The 19,975-nt window shown below is 48.3% G+C and overlaps 1 protein-coding gene and 1 long non-coding RNA gene across 3 annotated transcripts in view; one reads left to right on the top strand and one right to left on the bottom strand.

The window, feature by feature from the left end:
* USH1G (USH1 protein network component sans) overlaps positions 1-19,975 on the top strand; it is a 204,825-nt gene that overhangs the window by 135,288 nt on the left and 49,562 nt on the right. The window lies entirely within an intron of this gene.
* Positions 13,373-19,975, bottom strand: part of LOC144770172 (uncharacterized) — a 133,530-nt gene continuing 126,927 nt past the window's right edge. Inside the window, exon 4 of the long non-coding RNA XR_013598818.1 lies at positions 13,373-13,487. This is a non-coding gene — a long non-coding RNA (uncharacterized LOC144770172). The remainder of the gene's footprint in view (positions 13,488-19,975) is intronic.

The raw sequence follows: 19,975 nt of genomic DNA, 5'->3' as shown, positions 1-19,975 counted from the left end.
TATGTACTGTGCTAGCTGGGTGTTGGCTACCTTTTTGATGACTTTGGCGGTAAAAAGAAGCAGTGAGATGGGCCTGAAGTTCTTGAGGTCTGTCGGGTCTGCGGAGAGCTTCATTTTTTTGTTGTTTTTCTATTGAAAATATAAGCACATAATACAAACATATCAAAGACATAAACGGCATCCAAATACAAAATATAGAATACAAAATATCCAATACACACCACAACACAATGAGAATACAAAAATTATAACAAAACAACTGAAATATTTCTGCAAATTACAAAAAAATGTAATCACATAAAACAATTACCACAATATATCCAGATGAAGAAAAGAGACTAAGGGCCAGATGTAGGTAAATAATATTTACCGACCTCTTAAATACCGAGTCATACCGACTCGGTATTACCGAGGAGGAAAATGAGATGTAGGTAACAATGACGGTATAAAATACCGACTCGGAACCTGTCGGTACTCGGAAACGGTATTTACCGACTCGGAATATACCTACACGGTAAAATCCGAGACGGAAAAACCAAAACCGATCCACCGGTGCCATGGCCCATAGGAATGAATGGCAACTTCCGACCCGGAAAATACCGAGTCGGGAAAAACCGACCCGGTATTTACCGTGTCGGAACTATCCGCCGAAGAATTTGAAACTGACAAACATGTGTGCCTGTGAACCAATCAGGTACTTCAACCACACCCAAATTCCAAGCCACAGGGGAACTAACCAATCAGATCCAAGCACCACACCCCAGTACCTGGGACAGGCCACGCCCATGCAGGTGCAGAAACAAACAGTCAGGAGAGCAGGAGGACAGAGTGTGGAGCAGCCTTTCCTGACACAAACTACACAGCAAGATGGAGAGCCAGGAGGCACAGAGAGAAGCTGCTGAGCGCAAAAGGAAGCAGAAGTTCAGCCAGGAGGAACTGCAGGTGCTGATTTCGGAGGTTGTCAGACATTATGGGAAAATATTTGGAAAGCAAACTCTGCATGTTGCTGAATCAATCAAGCGCAGCACCTGGTTGGACATACAAGGCAAGGTAAATGCCATTGGTGTCACCCACCGTGACCTTGAAGACCTAAAAAAACGGTGGTATGACATCCGCATAATCACCAAAAAAAAGCTTGCTGCCCACCGCAAGGAAAGTGCTGCTACAGGAGGCGGAAGAAACAGAGCCCCCAGACTCACCGACATTGAGGAGATGGTCGCTACAACCCTTGAGAAGGAATGTATACACGGAATAGGAGACGCAGACAGCTCAGCAAGAGGAGCAAAGAAAGCAGGTAAGATGCAGGAACAATATCATTTACCCTTTTACCTATTCCCCTCACAGGATAAATCAGACTCCACAACAGGTTTAACTAATGTCCTGCAATGCATCCTGGGAAATGTAGTCATGTGTAGATACCTCAGAGCAGTCAGCGTGCATTGCAGCAAGGGGAGCAACAGAGAAGTAGCATAGGCAAATGAGAGACAGGCAAATGTGCAATAGAAGTGTATTTAATCTCATGACACAGGTGAACAACATTACTGACACAATGTCCATGTCTGTCCACAGGAGAGTCAAAGCGCAGCACAGCTGAGGTCAGAGAGAAGAGGAGGGAAGGAGCCGGACCTAGCACTTCTCACGGAGGGCAGGACCAAGAGCAGGCTGCCCCGATACCTGAGGAGGCAACTGCTGAATATCCACGTTCCCCTCTCCTATTTGGTAGTCAGGACACAGGAGCGGCAGAACTATCACCCACCCCCACATCACCATCCCCAGTGCTGGGAAGAGTCAGGAGCCATGATGTGCCCCCTCGCAGAATACTGCAAACATCATCGGAGGAGGAGGAGGTGGAGGGTGACACACAGGACAGAGGCAACACCGAGCAGCAGCCCAGTCCCAGAGTCACGCGGGCCAGTGTCCGAGGGCGACGGCCACGGGAGGTAGAGGATGTGCGGCAAGTCCAAGGTGTCTTCTGCGGACTGGAGGCCACCATGGTGAAGGTGCAGCGCCTGCAGGCAAAAGCAATGATGGGGGTTCAGAGGCACGCACGCACAACTAACAATAAACTGGAAGCAGTAGGCAAGGGCATAGGGGACATGGCAGAAGGCATACAATCCATGGCGTCAGGAATTTCAGATATCACACAGTGCATGACTGTCCTGTGTGACAAATTGGACAGGGACCATTTGGAGAGACGCAAGGCCCGTGTGGATGTGCGCCAGCAAACCAAGGCCCTGAACAGGTTTGCAACTGCTACCACTCTGCTGTGCAGACGGTCAGTCACGATGCAGGATGCCATAGTGCAGTGCTGCACCAATTTAAGTGAAGGTATGGCCAGGATGACCACTGCCATGGAGCTAGTGCTCGCGCATCAGACTGGCACTGGAGACGACACTTGTGCTGCCGAAAGCGAGGGGTCCACCAGCAGGAGTGGTGCAAGCACTCCTGTGCATGACTTACGGAGGAGTGGCAGGCGTGGGGGAAGTTTGACAGGCCAGCGTGAGGACATAGGCTCACAGCCACAGCAGCCCCGCCCTGTGGCCCGTGGCCACAAACAATGACTTTGCACTCCACCCAAGGCTGTAGTCACGGTGGTGTGAACCGTGACAACACACTCATGGAGTGTTAGTATTAGTGAGCCCAATGTGAGCTAACAATGCTGTGGCGTAGTGATTATTAAACTACTTACACAAAGTTACATTCATGCCTGTGTCTCTTTACTCACTCAGAAATATTGTTGTGTAACCTCTGCCCGTCTCAGTCTCCCATCTGTAGCTGCTGCTGCCACTGTGGCTTGGGGCTCTGCCACCTCTGGGTCGTCATCAATGTCCTCATGAAATGTGAGCTCCACCTCAGTGCCTTGCTTGGTGGCGAGATTATGCAACATTGCACAGGTCGCTATTATTTTGCAGCAGATGATTGGGGTGTACTGCCGTGCACCTCCACTCTTATGGAGGCAGCGAAACCTGCTCTTTAGGAGTCCAAATGTGCGCTCAACTACGTTTCGTGTGGATCTGTGAGCCACGTTGTATCGCCTTTCACTCCTGGTGGATGGGTTGAGGTAGGGAGTGAGCACGAAGGACCGCAGGGCATATGCACTGTCGCCTAGGGGGAGAAAGATAGACATTAATTGCAAGTACTTGAGACGTAGATCTGATGTGAGTGTCAGGGTGTGTCAATGTGATTTACCTAGCAGGTATCCATTTCCAAATTCTCCGGCAAGTAGGCGTGTGTATATTCCACTGTTCTGGAATATGTATGAATCATGGGTACTTCCGGGGAACTTGGCTACGATGTCAGTGATGAGGTTACCTGCATTACATATGACCTGGACGTTGATGGAGTGCGTCGATTTGCGATTCCTGTATATGTGCTCTGTGGCTGCAGGTGGACAGAGTGGGACGTGGGTGCCATCGATGCAGCCGATCACGTGAGGGAAGTGTGCCAGTTGATAAAAGTCAGTCTTGGTTTTGGCTAAATCTGCCGGTGTAACAGGGAATTTAATATAATGCCCCATCCTCTGCATCATGGCGTCAAGAAACCTCCTGAAGAAGCGGGACAGGCAGCCCTGGGACACGCCACCCACTACAGCTATCACACTCTGGTAGCTCCCTGAGGCCAGCAGGTGTAAGCTACATAGCACCTGGACATGAGGTGGGATGGCATGGGCCCTGGGTGTTGGGTGGTCCAGGAGAGGGTGTAGGTCCCTGATCAATTGCTTGATGGTGTCTGGGTGTAGCCTGTACCTCTGCAGTATTTCAGGCTCTGTCAGTTGGAACAGTGTTATCCTCTGCCTGTACACTTGTTCCTCCCTTAGCCATTCTCTCTGTCCTGCTGCCTGTAGTCTCTGCCGTCTTGCTATGATGTAGAAAGCCGCCATCATGGGTCCTGAGGTGCATTTTGGGACTTTTTTTATAGCCCTCCCTTGGTTACCACCTGCTTTCAATGCATGGTAAATACCGACTTAAAAATACCGTTTTTCGGCAGAATCGGTATTTTTGGGCTTACCTACATCTCCAAGGCTTATTTTACCGTTTCTGATTTACCGAGTCGGAAAATACGAACTCGGTATTTATGTATACGGTAGATTCCGACACGGTAATTTTACCGGGTCATTCTTACCGAGTCGGTATGTTTCCGACTCGGATTTTAAGAACATCGGTATTTTCCGGCCTCCTACATCTCATTTCCTCGGTAACGGCCGATTTTACCGGTTTTCGGCCGTTACCACCCGGTAAAAGCCTACCTACATCTGGCCCTTAATGAGTTCCAGTATTTGAAGTGTGAGTTACACCGGACTGTGACAAAATACGACACACCAGGTGGCTGTGGTACATCATTCCTGCGTGTGGAAACATGTGTAGGGGGGAATACAGGACCTGCCTAATAGCATAGGCAGCTTGTCTACTGTTCACCCAATAGCATGTGAGGCCGGCAGAGTAGTAGCAGCCTGTGAAGCAAGGCTGCAAGTGCATACGGTAAACGCACCAGAAGTCCCGGGGTCTGGAGGTTGTGGGCTGAAGTGTAGCGTATATTTCAGATTGAACACTACAATATGCCAGGCTACGAAGCCGGACAGATTTAGTTGGTCAAGCCCACCACCCCCCCCCCCCCAGGGCGGCAATCACATGTTTGTCCAAAAGTAATGCTAGCGCTGTAAAGCGCCTATAACAACGTTTAATGTGATTAACCAGTCCCAACAGACCCATTTTAGGGGAGGGTAAAAGGGGACTGTCTATGATTTGGGCCAGTGTTGCAAAGACTTCCTGCCAATAAGCCAAAATAGGAGTACAGGCCCAGGACAGATGTGCAAAATCTGCATCTAAGAAATTACACCTGGGGCAGTTTGTGCGTTCAGTGGGGTCAAACTTTGCCCGTTGACTAGGGGTTATGTAAATTCTATGGACAAACTTAAAATGAAGCAATTTATGCCTGTGGTTGGGAGACACTCTATGGGTTTGCTCGAGACAGAAGGCCCACTCCTTGTCAGTCAGCGGATGCCCAAGATCATCCTCCGACCTCTGTCGAGTTCTCCCGCCCCGTCCCACCCAGAGTTTCAAGCAAGCGTGCCGTATACAATTTTGTGACCAGGTGCGACCCAGTGTCTTCCGCAATGTGTAGGGTAAGCAGGGAGAAGTCCTCATACGGGGCAGGGAAGGTGGAAAAAGTCCATGCCAGTCAGCCCTGGGAGCAGAATCACGTCGGATAATTTAAGTGCCGGCCATCTGGGAACAGGGATCCAAAGGTATCCAACCCCAGTCTAGAGAGTGGCCAGAACCTCCCTGTCAGTGGTGAGAGGTAGGAACAGATTGTGAGCCAGTGGGAGGGCGGGTGAGTAAAGAAGGCCCGATCCAAATAACAGATTTAGTTTACGCCAAGCCCAGCACGTAGTAGCCAGAGGTTGGATGTCTTGCTAATAGAGGGGGATTCCCCTCGGGAGCAGGGACGTAAGAGGAGTCGGAGCAGCTAGTTCCTTGTCTGTTTTGGTGTAGGGTATCCGGGCATCTGGGTGGAACCAGTGGTATGCAAATTGGGCCTGCGCCACCAGGAAATATAGTTGAGGGGCCGGAACCGCAAACCCCCCTCGTGCATACGGAAGAGTAAGAGTGTCTTATGTGACCCTGGGTCTACGACCAGCACATATCAGCCAGATGAGAAGGCCACGCAGCCGGGCAAAAAAGACATTGGTGAGAGGAATGGGTATGGTGCGAAAGAAAAAGAGAAAACGGGGCAATACCTTCATCTTTATAAGTGCTATACGGCCAGCCATGGATAGAGGTAGTTGTATCCATCGCTCCACTTGCGTAGCGAGGTGTTACTTAGCCGGCCTGTAGTTGAGCTGTATAGCCTGGCCTTTGTCTCTATGAAGATGCACCCCAAGATATTTCATAGTCTCCTGGGCTACCTGTAAGGGATACTCCGTCCTGTCTGCCACCGCCGCACCCGTAATGGGAAATAACACTGATTTTGCCTAGTTAATCTTGAGACCGGACACAGAACCAAATCATCCAATCTCATCGATTAAGGGCTGCAAATTAGTTTGGGGGTGGCGGACGAAAAGCAAAACGTCATCTTCATACAGAGACACTAAGGGCCAGATGTAGGTAAATTTTATTTTACCACCTCTTAAATACCGCATCATACCGACTCGGTATTTAAGAAGTGGTAAAATAAAAGTACCGAGATGTAGGTAAATGCAGATGTGCATTTACCGATTCGGAAACAATCGGTATTTACCGATGCGGTAAATACCGACCGGTAAATGCCCATGCATTCCTATGGGCTTTGAAGCCCATAGGAATGATTGGGCATTTACCGGTCGGTATTTACCGCATCGGTAAATACCGATTGACACAAGGGTGCAGGGGGTGTCACTTTGACACCCTCTGGCACCCCCAAAAGAGGCTCGGGTGCCATGTGGCAGGCATACCTGCCCTAAGGGCAGGTCTGCCTGTCATATGGCATAGGTGTGCATGCACACATGTGCAAGCACACCAGAATCGGTATTTTACCATCAAATAGTATTTGATGGTAAAATACCGACTTTTTAATGCTTGTGGGACTCAGAAGAGTCCCACCTACATATCAATTGTCCCTATTCCGTAAAAATACCGACTCGGTATTTTACATAATCGGTAAATTTACCTATTGGTAAATTTACCGAGTCTGTAAAATACAGGGCCCTACATCTCAAATTGCATTTACCGGTCGGTAACGGCCGAATTCGGCCGTTACCGACCGGTAAATGCCTACCTACATCTGGCCCTAAGAGTGGTCCAGTAGGGAATTGCAAGCCGCGAAACAAGTGCTTTTCCTGAAGGTGTCGGACTAGGGGGTCCATCGCTATGATAAATAAGAGCGGGGACAAGGGACACCCCTGACGTGTGACACACATAATGGAGAGGGAAGGGGACAAGGAGCCATTAACCCGGAGGCGAGCAGTAGGAGAAGAATACAGCAGGCCAATAAGGGTGATAAAATGAAAAGGTAGGTCAAGTTTACACAAGGATGCCATAAGGAAGGGCCACTCAAGGGAATCGAAGTCCTTCTCTGCGTCTAATAATGCAACTGCTGCAGGCGTAGTGGGTTCAATGTGATCTATAACCGAGAATACCATGCGAAGACTGAGTGCAGTGGAGCGATGAGGTATAAAAACGGACTGTCCTGCAGACAAAATTTGATCCATGAGCAAGGAAAGGCATGTGGAAAGCGTTTTAGCAAGTATTTTATTATCGTAATTGATGAGGGGAATGGGACGGTAAGACGAGCAATGCGTGGGGTCCTTCCCCGGTTTCAGTAGTAGGGAGATGGCCGCCTCGCATATAGGGGGTGGAGAACACCTGACTCCAGTGCCTCAGCAAACACCTCCAGGAGTTGGGGCCCCAGGTTGTCTTTGTAGGCTTTATAAAATGCTGCTGAGAGACCATCAAGGCCTGGCGCTTTGGAACCGGAAAGTGCGTCTATGGCAAGCGAAATTTCCTCAACCGTAAAGGGGTCCGCTAAAAAATCACCTTGGCCTTTGGTAAACCAGACCATAGCTTCTTCCTCCAGATAGGACAGGTGCTGCGTGAAATTGTCAGGAAGCGTAGTGGAGGAAAGGGATCAGTACTAGGCCACTAGCTCTGCCACAATGTCCGTGTCAGAAGTGGCAGACGTACCGTCTGCACGCTCAATGGACGTGATATGCCCAGTCCCCTTTGGGGGGCTCACCAGCTAGCCAGCGTCCTGCCAGGATGTTTGCCCTCGCTGTAGCACCAAGCCAGTTGGTATTTACCGAGCAGGGAAGCCTCCCTGTCAGCGTGTTCATTAAAGTCAAGCAAGAGGGTTTTGCGTTTAGCCTGTATGTGCGGATCCGGGGAGGATTCATCCGGGAATGTCAATTCGGCTTTTACTTTATTCAGGCTGCCACGCACCACCCGCATAACCCTGGCCTGTTTGGAAATGACAACTCTCTGAATAAACGCCTTAAAGGCGTCCCATAGAGTGGAGGAACACCTCATCCAGCAGGGCCAAGGCTGGAAAGGACCACCTCCGCTCCCACCCAGTCGAATGTGGAATGTTCAGGTGCAAATGTACAGAGGAACGTAATCAATACAAGTGTGTGTTGAGAGGGGTGCTGAGTAGAACGTTTAGCCTGGGGCCACTGGGTGATGCCTATGCCAGACATCGCAGAGGTCCAAAGAGTGGATCAGATCCTTAAATACCGCAATAGAGCCTGAGTGTTTGATGAGTCTAGAGCATGGTTGAGCCAGAGGTTGAGGTCCCCACCTAAAAAGAGAATGTCGTAATCGTAGTAGGTTAGCAGGGCATGCAGATTACCAAAGTTGGGGTCATCAGTGTTTGGGGCGTAGATATTAAGGAGGAGGAGGACCGTTTGGCCAGGTGTGTTCCCTTAATTAGTAAATAGCGCCCTTGCGTATCCTTCGCTTTATCCTGAAGTGTAAAAGGGAGGGAGCTGTGAATTAAAAAGCAGACCCCCCGGGAATACGTACTGTAGCTGCCAAAGAACCTGTTGGATCCCCAGGAAGAAACAAAAGGAGAGTAATCCTGAGGAAGGAGATGGGTCTCGTGTAGAAAGGCTATCTTTGCCTCATGACGTTTCAGATATGCCAAAACCAATTGACACTTCCTCAGGTTATTAAGCCCCCTGAATTACCATGTAAGCACGTTAATTTTCACTGCAGGAGCTACCGCCATAACCACATCAAACCAAATCGGCCTGTACTCAACCAGTATATCGTTAGCCTTGTGAAAGCCACCAGAATGGGGAAACCATCCAGCGATATATCAAAAATAAATAAAACACCAAAACCATCAATAAAGAGACATAGACAACCCCACAGAACCCACTCCCCCGAACGCCCACCCTCCACTAACACCCGAGCCCTCGGGCCCCGAGAATTGAATCCCTCCCTAGAAACTCCCACAACCCAAAAACAACAACAAACCCCACTGAGAACATAGTCGGAGTCATCCAAGCGGGGGAGGCAACGCTTCGGACAGCCGATGCTCACAACAATGAATAATGGACTTGAATCAGAGATAACGGGAGAGGCCGCCACAAATGGCCCTAACCCAAATGTCCTGAACATTGAGTAAAACAGTGAGTCCACCAATCAAAAGTAATGTATGTATTAGTCTACCTGAGGAACAAAGAAGATAACCTGATCGTATAATCAGCGTTGCAATAAAACAGGGTAAAGCCACTGTATCAATACATTTAGAGCCTAACCAGTATGTGAACGCCCAGCATAAATAAGAACCACCAGGATCCACTGCTCAAAAGAGGTCAGAGTTGTAAGACAGGCAGGGCTCTGTCTGCAATGAAAAGTTCAGCGCTGGGGGCCATTTGATGGCATGGGGAGGACTGCTGTGACGAGCGAGCATGGCTGAGACGGGCCTCCCCTACGAGCTGTTTGCAGAAAGCCATGACATCAGGGGCGTTGTCAAAGAAGCAAGGCTTACCGTCCACCATTACCCTGAGCCTTGCAGGATAGAGCATTGCATACTTCAACTCAAGGGTGCGTAGTTGACGCTTCGCCTCCGCACATTTCCGGCGGGCCTCTTGGACCATCAGAGTGTGGTCAGGGTAGAATGAGAGGACCAAACCCTGATACTGCACAGGGATGCCTCCCTCGCCAGGCGCAAAACTGTGTCCTTGTCCCTGAAATTGAGCAATCGTGCCACTATGGGACACGGGGGTGACCAGGCAGCGGGCAAGGGCCCAAAAACTGGTGTGCCCTCTCAATGACAAAAGTGACGGAGAAGTGCTCGGCCCCAAACAGTTCCCTCAAAAGGCCCTCTATGAAGAGTTCCGGTCGGCCCATATTATGGATTCCGCCAGCCCCGCTATGCGCACATTGTTCGTCCAAATCCTTGTTCTTAATGGCGACAGATTTCAGCAGATGCGCCGTTCATTCCAGTCTGCGTGCCATGTCCCGGTGCTGGTCCCCCTGATCTGATAAGCGCTGTTCTGCCTCTCCAAAGACGGTTGTGATGACCATCAAGCCGCTCTCCCATTCTGTCCAACCGGGAGGGGAGGGTGGCAAGCCAATCATCCAGGTTGCGGAACCCAGCATGGAGCTCCGCCAAAATGGCCGACATCCCCTCCCCCGCAAGTTATCGATCCACCAGGCTTGAGGTACTGTCGCTGTCCAGGGTGTGAGAGGAGCAATCCACCGTGGCCGGCTTGTCAAAGGTAAGCCGCGTTTGCCTGTGATCCCCTCGGCCTATCGTGCCCAATGTCCGCAGCAGCCGCAATGAAGATGCAGGCGCTCCGTCCGCCCGCCGGGGCTCAGAGTGTACCGGCAGGCAGCGTACAGGTGAGTCCGGGGGGGTAAAAGTGGGGGGAGACGCAGGGGGCCACCAAACAAAGCGTCTCCCGACCACTGAGGGACAGGGCCAGGCAAAAACTGTCCGGGGAAAGGCCCAATCCACAGCCGCCCAGATCCCCACTCACCAGGTGTGCAGCAGGTGCGGCAGTCCTCACAGGCGGCGGGACCCAGAGCAGCAGCCACAGGTCCTGAAGCAGTGAGCTTGGGGAAGCCCAGAGCCAGGCAAAGCAGCTGTGCCCAGCAAGCAGATCAGACCACGGGCTCCAACAGCGATCTAGCCGATGAGGTCTCCCGCGCAGAGCGGGTTGCTCTGCCCATCCATCAAGGAGCCCCTCGAGTGACCCAGGAATCCGCAACAGCGGCACGATTTCCGGCGCTGATCTTATACCCCCCACCTTCACACAATAGGTAGACGCAGTCTGGCGATTTTCGGTGGGCTCACCACATCATTAAGCACCGCGTGTGAGCATCGGCGGCCAGAGCTTTAGAGCTGTGCGGCCATGCTGCTCGACCGCTTGGCCACTCCCCCCCCTGTGCAGAGCTTCTTTAGGAGGGAGTTGACTTCGGTGCGCTTCCAGTTGTCAGGGAATATGGCGGTCTCAAGGGAGAAGTTGATAGTTCGCGTAACTCGAGTGCGATGGCAGCCCTGTGGAAGCTGTGTGGCAGGTAAGGGTCAGAAGGTGCTCCAGAGTAGATGATCTTCATTGTCTTTAAGGTGTCTTCTGTGGTGAGAGGGGTCCGGTGAGAAGGGTCTCTGGTATGGCGCCATTGGGGGTGGGAGTTAAGGCGGTGCCGTGGTCTTGGTCGTTCGAAGTTGTCGTAGAGCGTCTTGATGATCTTGAGGTGAAATAAGGAGCTGAGTTTGTTGCAGAGGTGTTGGGAGGGAGGGAGGGACATTGGTTGTTTCGCTGTTGGGTTTGGCGAATTCCTGTATGATGGCGAAGAGTTCCTTGGAGATGTGGGCATTAGAGAGGATTCAGTCATGGATGAAGTTTTTCTTTGTTGATTTGATGAGTTAGTGGTGTGCTGTGATGGCTGCTTTGTAGGCCTAGTGTGCTTCCGGGGTTTTGCTGTTTCTCCTCTTCTTCTCCAGTCGTCTGCAAGAGCCTTAGATTCTCGGAGATCCGTGGTGAACCAGTTGGCTTTCATGTTGTCGTCTCATGGTGTTCTGGAGGGGGGCGAGAGTGTTGGCGCAGTTGGCGAAGCATTGGTGGAGGTTGCTTGCCACTGTGTTGGCTTCTGTCGTAGTTGGGGGAGGAGTGTAGGTGAGGGCAGAGGTGAGGTGTTCTTCAGAGACTTTGTTCCAGCTTCTGCTGAAAGGCGGTGCATGTGCTTGTGTGCAGTGGATCTCCTAAAGGAGAAATGGATGCAGTGGTGGTCTGTCCAGAGCAGTTCCGTGGTGTGGCTGAGGCGAATGTTGTTTCTTCTGGTGAGTGTGTGTCTGTTGGACCTGGCCCTTTTTGGCAGGTTCACCCCAAAACTTTTTTTCTTTTTCCTAGCCTGTTTCTGGAACCTAGTGTTGATGATTTTAGGCCTTTGCGCACTTTTTCACTGTGGTACAGTGTAAAGTGCGTGAGCTCTCTGTACATGTGTGATGAGTGACCTGCCCTCCCATAGGAATGAATCGGAATATGTATGCCCATGGTAGTTCCTGATGTGTGGGGAGTGCAGGGTCGAGTTTGGTATGTACGAACTCGTGAGATTAAATGCTGCGTAATGATGTATGTGGCATGAGTGTGTCTAGTGTGGAAGTACCACTTCTAGACATGGGTGTGTGTGTGTAGTGAGTCTGCTGGCACGTGATTGGCTGCTTTTATGGTGGTAACTCATCTTTCTGCCCAGAATGAGATTATTGGAGTGCTTTATGACAGGAAGGCATCCTCATGCACTGTGCAGTGGTTGCTACAGTGTATCTCTTTAGATGTAGGAAATGCGCAGTATCTCCTGATTGCGCAGGATTCTGTGTGGAAGATTTGTTAACGTACAGATATAATCAGAAATGTCTTGTAAGTAAGAATATCCGAGAAGTAATGAAAGGTAATGTTACCGAATAAATCAGCATAATTGAGCAGGACAGGTTACAGAGAGTGAGTGGATATGTTAAAATGGGATGATAAGCAAAGCCCAGCCCGGGCAATATGTGAGGATCTCAGAAGCGGTAAATATATAACCAGGTACCTGTCTAGATATTATTTAGAGCAAGGAACAAAAAGTTCATCAAAAGAGGCTGAGGACAAATCAGGGACAGAGTCAGAAGGCTCTGCTGTTTGGTGATTACCACAATGTATATTTGGTAAGGATAATTGTTGTTAAATGAATAAAAAAACAGCATGAGGGACAAGTATTTCTCAATTGTGAGGTCTCCGGAATGAACCATCGGTAATACACAGGAGTGATACGCCATAACATGATTTCTGAAGACAAATCAAAGCCAGATTTCTATCTACCATATACTTTTAGCAGATTGCCCACGCCAATCTACAGACCTTGATTCACATTAACGCAGCCAAACTTTCTAAACTAAAAATATAATAAATCCAGCTTTCTAAAAGTATGCAGAATCTGCAAGGCCATGTACTCTTTGACGTTAATGATGCTTTTTACGCCGTTTTCATTGTACACCATATTGTTGAATCAAATTGTATTGATATCCAGAAATGTTTGCTATCCCGGGGCCTGATGTATAAACAATAGGTCTTAAAGCAGTCAGTGATGTTTATCCCTCAGCTGGTTTGCAGCCTAACCTTCATTTTATGATACAAAGGATTTACCAACTGTGAATAGTGTCCGTGCACTGCGTATCAAGTTTCTTTGAGATTTTAGGCGTGTACCGTGCTCATAAGGAACACTCCCCGCTCGGGAGTATGGAAATGAACTCTAGACTGCACTAACACGACATGTGTTAGTGTCTCCTCTGGCACTGGTAAATCATTTACTGGAGGTCCCCAGCTTAATAATTGTAGTAGGTTTTTCAAACAAAAGTTTCCAATGCTCTTCTCAATTTTGTAAGTATTTTATTCATACTTTAAACATCAATTCCTTGGTTGGATGTTATTCACAATCCTTCAAGAGTTAAACCAATTCATTTTTCTCATATCCGAAACATTTGTAATTTCCAATGCATTTCGGCCGACTGGCCTTCATCGGGGAAATCTGTGAAACAGATAATGTACTCATCAGTATATATACAATATTCTGTGAATTACATATACAACATGGCTCGTATTCGATAGACATATCCAAGTTTAAATGAAAACCAGTTAAACTGTAAGTAAACGTAAGTACATATACATCTGTGTAGTCATTCACCAAGTTTTTATATTTCAAGGTACTCTGATTATCATGTATTACAGCGTGTTCTATCTCCGTCCTAAACCAACCCTTTTATCTTCATGGTTCGAAACACCCAACAGTATTTCATAAACGCCACTATTTTACGCGCGAGGTTCAAATATTAACTGTGCTCCGTTTAGGTTGCTTACCGAGTGTCTGTATCGGCTTGAGTGCTACAATGTTTCTCCTTCGGTATGGGAAAGCTCGCGTCTGACGTCTACTGGGTGTGTTTAAAGCAATCGTTACGCGCGCAATTTCTTAAAGGAACCGCAGGTTGGGGATGGTGATTACAAACGGATGGTCAACAAAACTTTATCAACATACCTAATATGATCAATAGACACAAATGTATTTGCATAATCACATAGGGATAATATTTCCATCTGAACTAATATATAAGACATTTTATGCCTAGGCTAATGCTGCAAAAACGTTACAGATGGTTGTACAGCACATAGTCCAATAGTCTGTTATAGATAACAACTAAATTCTGTGCGTTCATTAATTCCGTTAGGGCTCAGTGTTTGTAGATGGTATATCCAGTAATTCTCTCGTTTCAGGAGAGTTTTTTTGTTGTCTCTTTCTTCACTTTTTTCCACAACTTCCAAAATACAAGCCTTAATCTGATTGATTTGATGATTGTGTTCAATAAAGTGGGTGGCCACTGCTGATTTCAGCACTTTCGTACGAATGTTACTTTGATGCTCAGTGAGCCTTATTTTGAATTTCCGTTCCGTTTGTCCAATATATGCTTTTCCACATGGGCACTTCATCATGTATATGACATTTTTGGTGTCGCAAGTCGCAGTTACATGTAATTTGATTTTGTTACCTCTCATGGGATGCGTTATGGTTTTACCAACCAGTTGCATTGCAAGATGTACGCTTGCACAGCGCACAAAGCATAAAACCTCATTAATATGTATGAAGCAGGAGGCATTTCACAATCCAGATCAGTGTCTGCTTCCTCCCTGCCTCCCCCTGGATCCTCGCGATACAAAAGGGGATGATGGACGGAGCATTTGAGCAAATCAAATACTCACCCCCAGTCCACTGATCTGGGTTTAATCCATCACCATTCTTTGGCTCACTCAGCCACCCCAGTTCAGACATGGCCATATGCAAATCAGTCTGACCCTGTGCCTCATGGGAACAGTCCAGCCCAAACTACCAAGCCATGTCTTCCCTGGACCGGAAACAAGCATCCTGGGACCGGTTTCGGATTCATAATCCTCATCAGCCAGGCTATCTTGAATCCAGTGGCCAAGTGAGCAAGGGACTAACGTCTGAGCATAACCTGCCACACTTAGGGCGAACAAAGCGATACAAAAGGGGATGATGGACGGAGCGTTTGAGCAAATCAAACACTCACCCCCAGTCAACTGATCTGGGTTTAATCCATCACCATTCTTTAGCTCACTCAGCCACCCCAGTTCAGACATGGCCATATGCAAATCAGTCTGACCGTGTGCCTCATGGGAACAGTCCAGCCCGAACTACCAAGCCATGTCTTCCCTGGACCGGAAACAGCATCCTGGGACCGGTTTCGGATTCATAATCCTCATCAGCCCTCACTCGCAAGCTGGAACATCGGGTGATTTCACTTTGCGAATGGGTGATCGTCCGAAGCTAGGGGTTGGTAACCTGCCACTTGTCGCTGGTTTGTGATGACAGTTGTAGGCACACAGCATTGGTACATAACGTGAGACATCACAATAATGTCGGGGGACATTCCTTCCATGCCCCTCCTCTTTGCAATAAAAATGGATCCCCAAAAGGTATTTTGCAAGTTATGACTCCCATGCAAATCAGTCTGACCGTGTGCCTCATGGGAACAGTCCAGCCCGAACTACCAAGCCATGTCTTCCCTGGACCGGAAACAGCATCCTGGGACCGGTTTCGGATTCATAATCTTCATCAGCCCTCACTCGCAAGCTGGAACATCGGGTGATTTCACTTTGCGAATGGGTGATCTTCCGAAGCTAGGGGTTGGTAACCTGCCACTTGTCGCTGGTTTGTGATGACAGTTGTAGGCACACATGAATTTGGTATTTGAGTATGGGATTTCAGAGCTGTCTTCACTGCTTGTGAATTTGTGCCAGTTTCACACAAAAAATTTGGGTTGTAAATATGCTCTTGATGCGCTCTCGTTTACATACGCAGCTTTGTAATTTGTGGGAAAGTAGACTGTATTTCTTAATGTGTGACGTGTTATGTTAATTCTGTCCTATATGAAAAATGCAAGAGGTATAAGACCGCAACGTCCGTGCGTTCAAGTTCCCCTGTGAGCGCGGTCCATTGAAACTACATCGTCCAGGATTCCATAGGGCCCTCACTGGCCACTCCCACCAGTCTTCTGACCCGGTAGTTTTAAATATCCTTGCTAGGAGCCACGCTCTATCCATAGACTGAACTCCGTGTGGACATGACCGATTGACTCCTTTTGAACGAGTAAGTGTTTAGGGCTTTTTGGCAGTAGTCTCAAGCGCCACGAGTTTCTCTGGCCACCAGATTTTGGGATTAATACGCAACCATTCTTATTCCCCTTGTAGCGGGATCCGGTGAAATTGACACCGCCTGCTGGCTTGAATTGGGTTACGTGCCGAGGCGCCCCCATCGCTCGCTGTTTGTTTGGAGTTCAGGTAGGAACGGTCTCCCTGGCTCTTTGCCTACGACTGGTGGGCTGCACCCGGTTTTTCATAATTGGCAGTCTCACTGACCCTGGATTTTTAATTAATAGCGTATTTTTTCTTGTGGCCACTCCCTCAGATATTATTATCTTCACTGCAAAATGAGAGCGGCCCATCAACCCTGAGTGTGCACCGCGTCGCGGGCATCACGTTTGCAGCTCATCAGTGTGTAAATTGCAGGTATGATGCACATTCGTTAAGGCTCCACGCTAATCCATTGCTATGCCAATTGTCCCATACGCAACGGGTCACTGACCGTGCTGAGTATTTTTTATTTGTTATATGTTTTTTCAGCCTTGAATGCCTTTTTGCGACTTACCCACACTACGGCATCTCTTGCGGCCTTGTGCAGGTAACTACTCCCCCCTTTTTCTTTGGAGCCAGAGTAGACTGTTATAGTACTATGAGATATATTTGACACCCACTCCGTATGTTTTTACAGATCTATTGTCCCCAGTCCCTGTCCTGAAGAGAACCTACAACATCCTGGTTCGAAACGCGTCGACTTTCCCACCCTGTGGCAATCTCAAAGGGTGCCGCTAGGATACAACTAATCTCATTATTCTGGACCCTAGCAGTGTAACCCTCAAGAAATACTTGACCACAGGTTTTGGTAGACAGGCAGGCACCTATTTCCATCTCAATCCCGCCTGTCCCCTGGGTTTATCATTCTAAGGACTGGTTCTTCTCTTTGTTTCATGCATCATTATTGCACTGTACATAACTGCAATTTATTTGAAACATTATATGCTTTATTGTTTTGGGTGTGTCATTATTTGTTTCGTTTGACTCGATTGTTGTAAATATTGTATATTTGTAAAATTGTATTTTTGTAGATACTGTGTACATGAACCCACTGTTCTGATGGTCATTTTGTTTGTGCTTGTTTTTTGGAACTTTAAGAAACCTTTAAAAAAACGATAAAATAAATGTGTTTGGAATAATAATCCAGTGGTCACGTGGTACGTATTGACTACGTGGCTGTAGAATTTCTTTGAGAATTCTTCCTGTCCAGCCAACTTTTTCTGTTTTCCCAGTTGTAGGCACACAGCATTGGTACATAACATGAGACATCACAATAATGTCGGGGGACATTCCTTCCATGCCCCTCCTCTTTGCAATAAAAATGGATCCCCAAAAGGTATTTTGCAAGTTATGACTCCCATGATGCCTTTAGTACACTGGGCCTTGCTCATTTGCATTTTCAATGCCTTTCGGTTTTTTGAATTACAGGCTTTGGAACCAGAAATCCTTCCGTTGCATCAGCCGAGCAACATAGCACTTGACAGTAGAGTCTTTGTGGTGGTATAAAGTACAGAGATGTATCCTACCCATTGTTTCTCAGTTTAGTGACCTCTGAAAAAGTGGAGTTGCAAGGTTTCAAGCTGCAGACACGTTTCCGCCACAGAAGCTTTAACCATCTGATCTACTTTACAGGTGGAGGTTTAATTTTTTTAAAGATGTCTTTATTGATTTTCGTAACCCATAATACAAAACTGCTTTACAAAGTAGCGCATTGCAAGAGAGCACAGGTGGGGATTTCACATCATACTCAGAGTATCAAGCACAGAAAAGCAAGGGTTTTGAAGAAACGTGTACAGCTTTGGATTGGTCGTTTGCTAAGGAAGTTAGGCAACCTCGAAGAACTGCCCCAGGCAAAGAGGGGGAGATGGCTGTGAGCGATATGCCAATAATGTCAGAGAGATCTGGGTTCGTGTGAGTGGAGAGTAGCAGTACAATGCAAATGACGTCTTGACAAGAAAATAAATTTGCTCTTTGTATGTTGCTGACTTTATGCGCATGGTGTGGCTACAGATATGGACGTATGACTAGATATTGTCTCTGATCACGGAAGCCATAGCTGATAAAGTTTCAGATTGCTTATTTGTGACATTTTCATAATTTCATTGTAATTATGAGTGAGAGTCAACGATTATGAGTGACACTTTCTAGCTAACGGTCTAATGTCACCCACACTTAGAAATAGCATGGCACAGTCCACGGCCCTGGTTGGACACCTGTTGCTGGGTGGGGCTGCAGAGAAATGATAAATTAAATAGAGATTCCCTGCCTTATCCAGCTTGTGAATCCCTGGCTGGCCATCAATCAAATTAATGGCATAATCAGATCATAATCAATTGACAGAGTCTGTCCAGGCTCTCCCCCACATGGAAACCAAGGCTGACTGTAGGATGTTAAAGGGGCCCAGCTTCTCCTAGTACCGCTTAGACTAACCCAGTGTTTGGCATGTTTTTAGAAGCTTCGTTTTGCTCCTGGACATGGACATCTGTATGATACTATGGTTTGAGCAGGGGGTGCTTTTTAGGTCTCGGCCTGCGTAGGCTGCGCTTGCACAGTCTTGCCGGCTAGATCTTATGTTTCTCAGTGTGGGGCTTGAACCCGCCCCTCTTCTCCATTGGCTGGCTTCCTAAACGGAGGCCAGCCATTGGAGGAGAGGGGCGTCTGTCCATTTAAGCCCCGTCTTTTTGGGATTCGGAGGGGTGTTTTTTAGTTTCTTTCTCTCCTCTTCCCATTGGCTGGAATTTTACATTCCAGCCAATGGGAAGAGGAGAGAAAGAAAAACACGCCCCCAGTCCGAAAATGACGGGGTGTTTCTCCAAGGCATTTCTGCTGGACCTCGGAGAAGCATGGTGGTGTGCATGGCGTGGTCCGCTTTCCAGCCGGAGCTTGCTTGTTTGTTCGTGGCCTGCAAGTGGCTGGTTCTACTTGTATGGAATAAACAAAGTGTGCGTTGCTGCGTGTTTGAGGTGTATACAGCCGGGTGTAGAAGGTGGATTATTCTGAACTGTACGCTGTGGATTCATTGGCTGGGGCTCTAATGACCCGCTTGGGCACGTCCGCTCGGACAATGATGTGAGAGGATGCTGCCAGACACATCAACATGCACGAGGCCCATGACGTCACTGTCGAAAGGCGACAGGTTCGATCCGTGCGATACGTCACATACAGAAGAGATAAAGCCGGGCTATGATTACTTTTTTCATAGCTTAGCACAGCTCTTACCCACGCCTTAGAGCCTCGAGCATCGGAAGTTAATAACATCCAGCACCGCCCGCCGCCCAGCGCCTCATCTCTCGGCCAGAAACGCCATTAGGGGGACAAATGTTTGCAGGGTAAAAAGCATTCATTAAAAAAAAGAAAAATGCAGCATCGCCGGCTGTGCATTGCAGCTCGGTCGGATACTGCTCCAGTGACCAAACAAGACCGAAAAAAAGCAAAGCAAAAAGTTGCTGATAAAATATTTCTTTCTGGTGAACATATTTGGTGAGGCCGGCTGCGCTGGTTTGTTTCAGCGCCGCGGCGGAGCTCCAGGGGGCTGGGGCCCGCTCCGCCAGCATCCGCCTCGCCGGGTACCGTGGGATCCGGGCCCTCCGCTGCACAGCAGAGCCCGGCCTTTCAAGGCATGAATAAAGCATCTCGGAAGCCGTGTCACGGCCTCGCCGTAAAACTGACAACCCAAAATATTGGCAGAAAGGGCTGGCAACTGTAGTTTTTAAATGTTTAAGGAGCAATATGCTACTTATTCCTGCAGTAACGCACTGTTAGCCTAACCTTTTCTCTTGCTTGCCCACTTGCCTGTCTTATTGCTCGAGCGAT

This window comes from Lissotriton helveticus, chromosome 7, assembly GCF_964261635.1.
Source record: "Lissotriton helveticus chromosome 7, aLisHel1.1, whole genome shotgun sequence".
In the NCBI taxonomy this organism is placed as follows: domain Eukaryota; kingdom Metazoa; phylum Chordata; class Amphibia; order Caudata; family Salamandridae; genus Lissotriton; species Lissotriton helveticus.
This window is presented reverse-complemented; position numbering and strand designations above follow the sequence as displayed.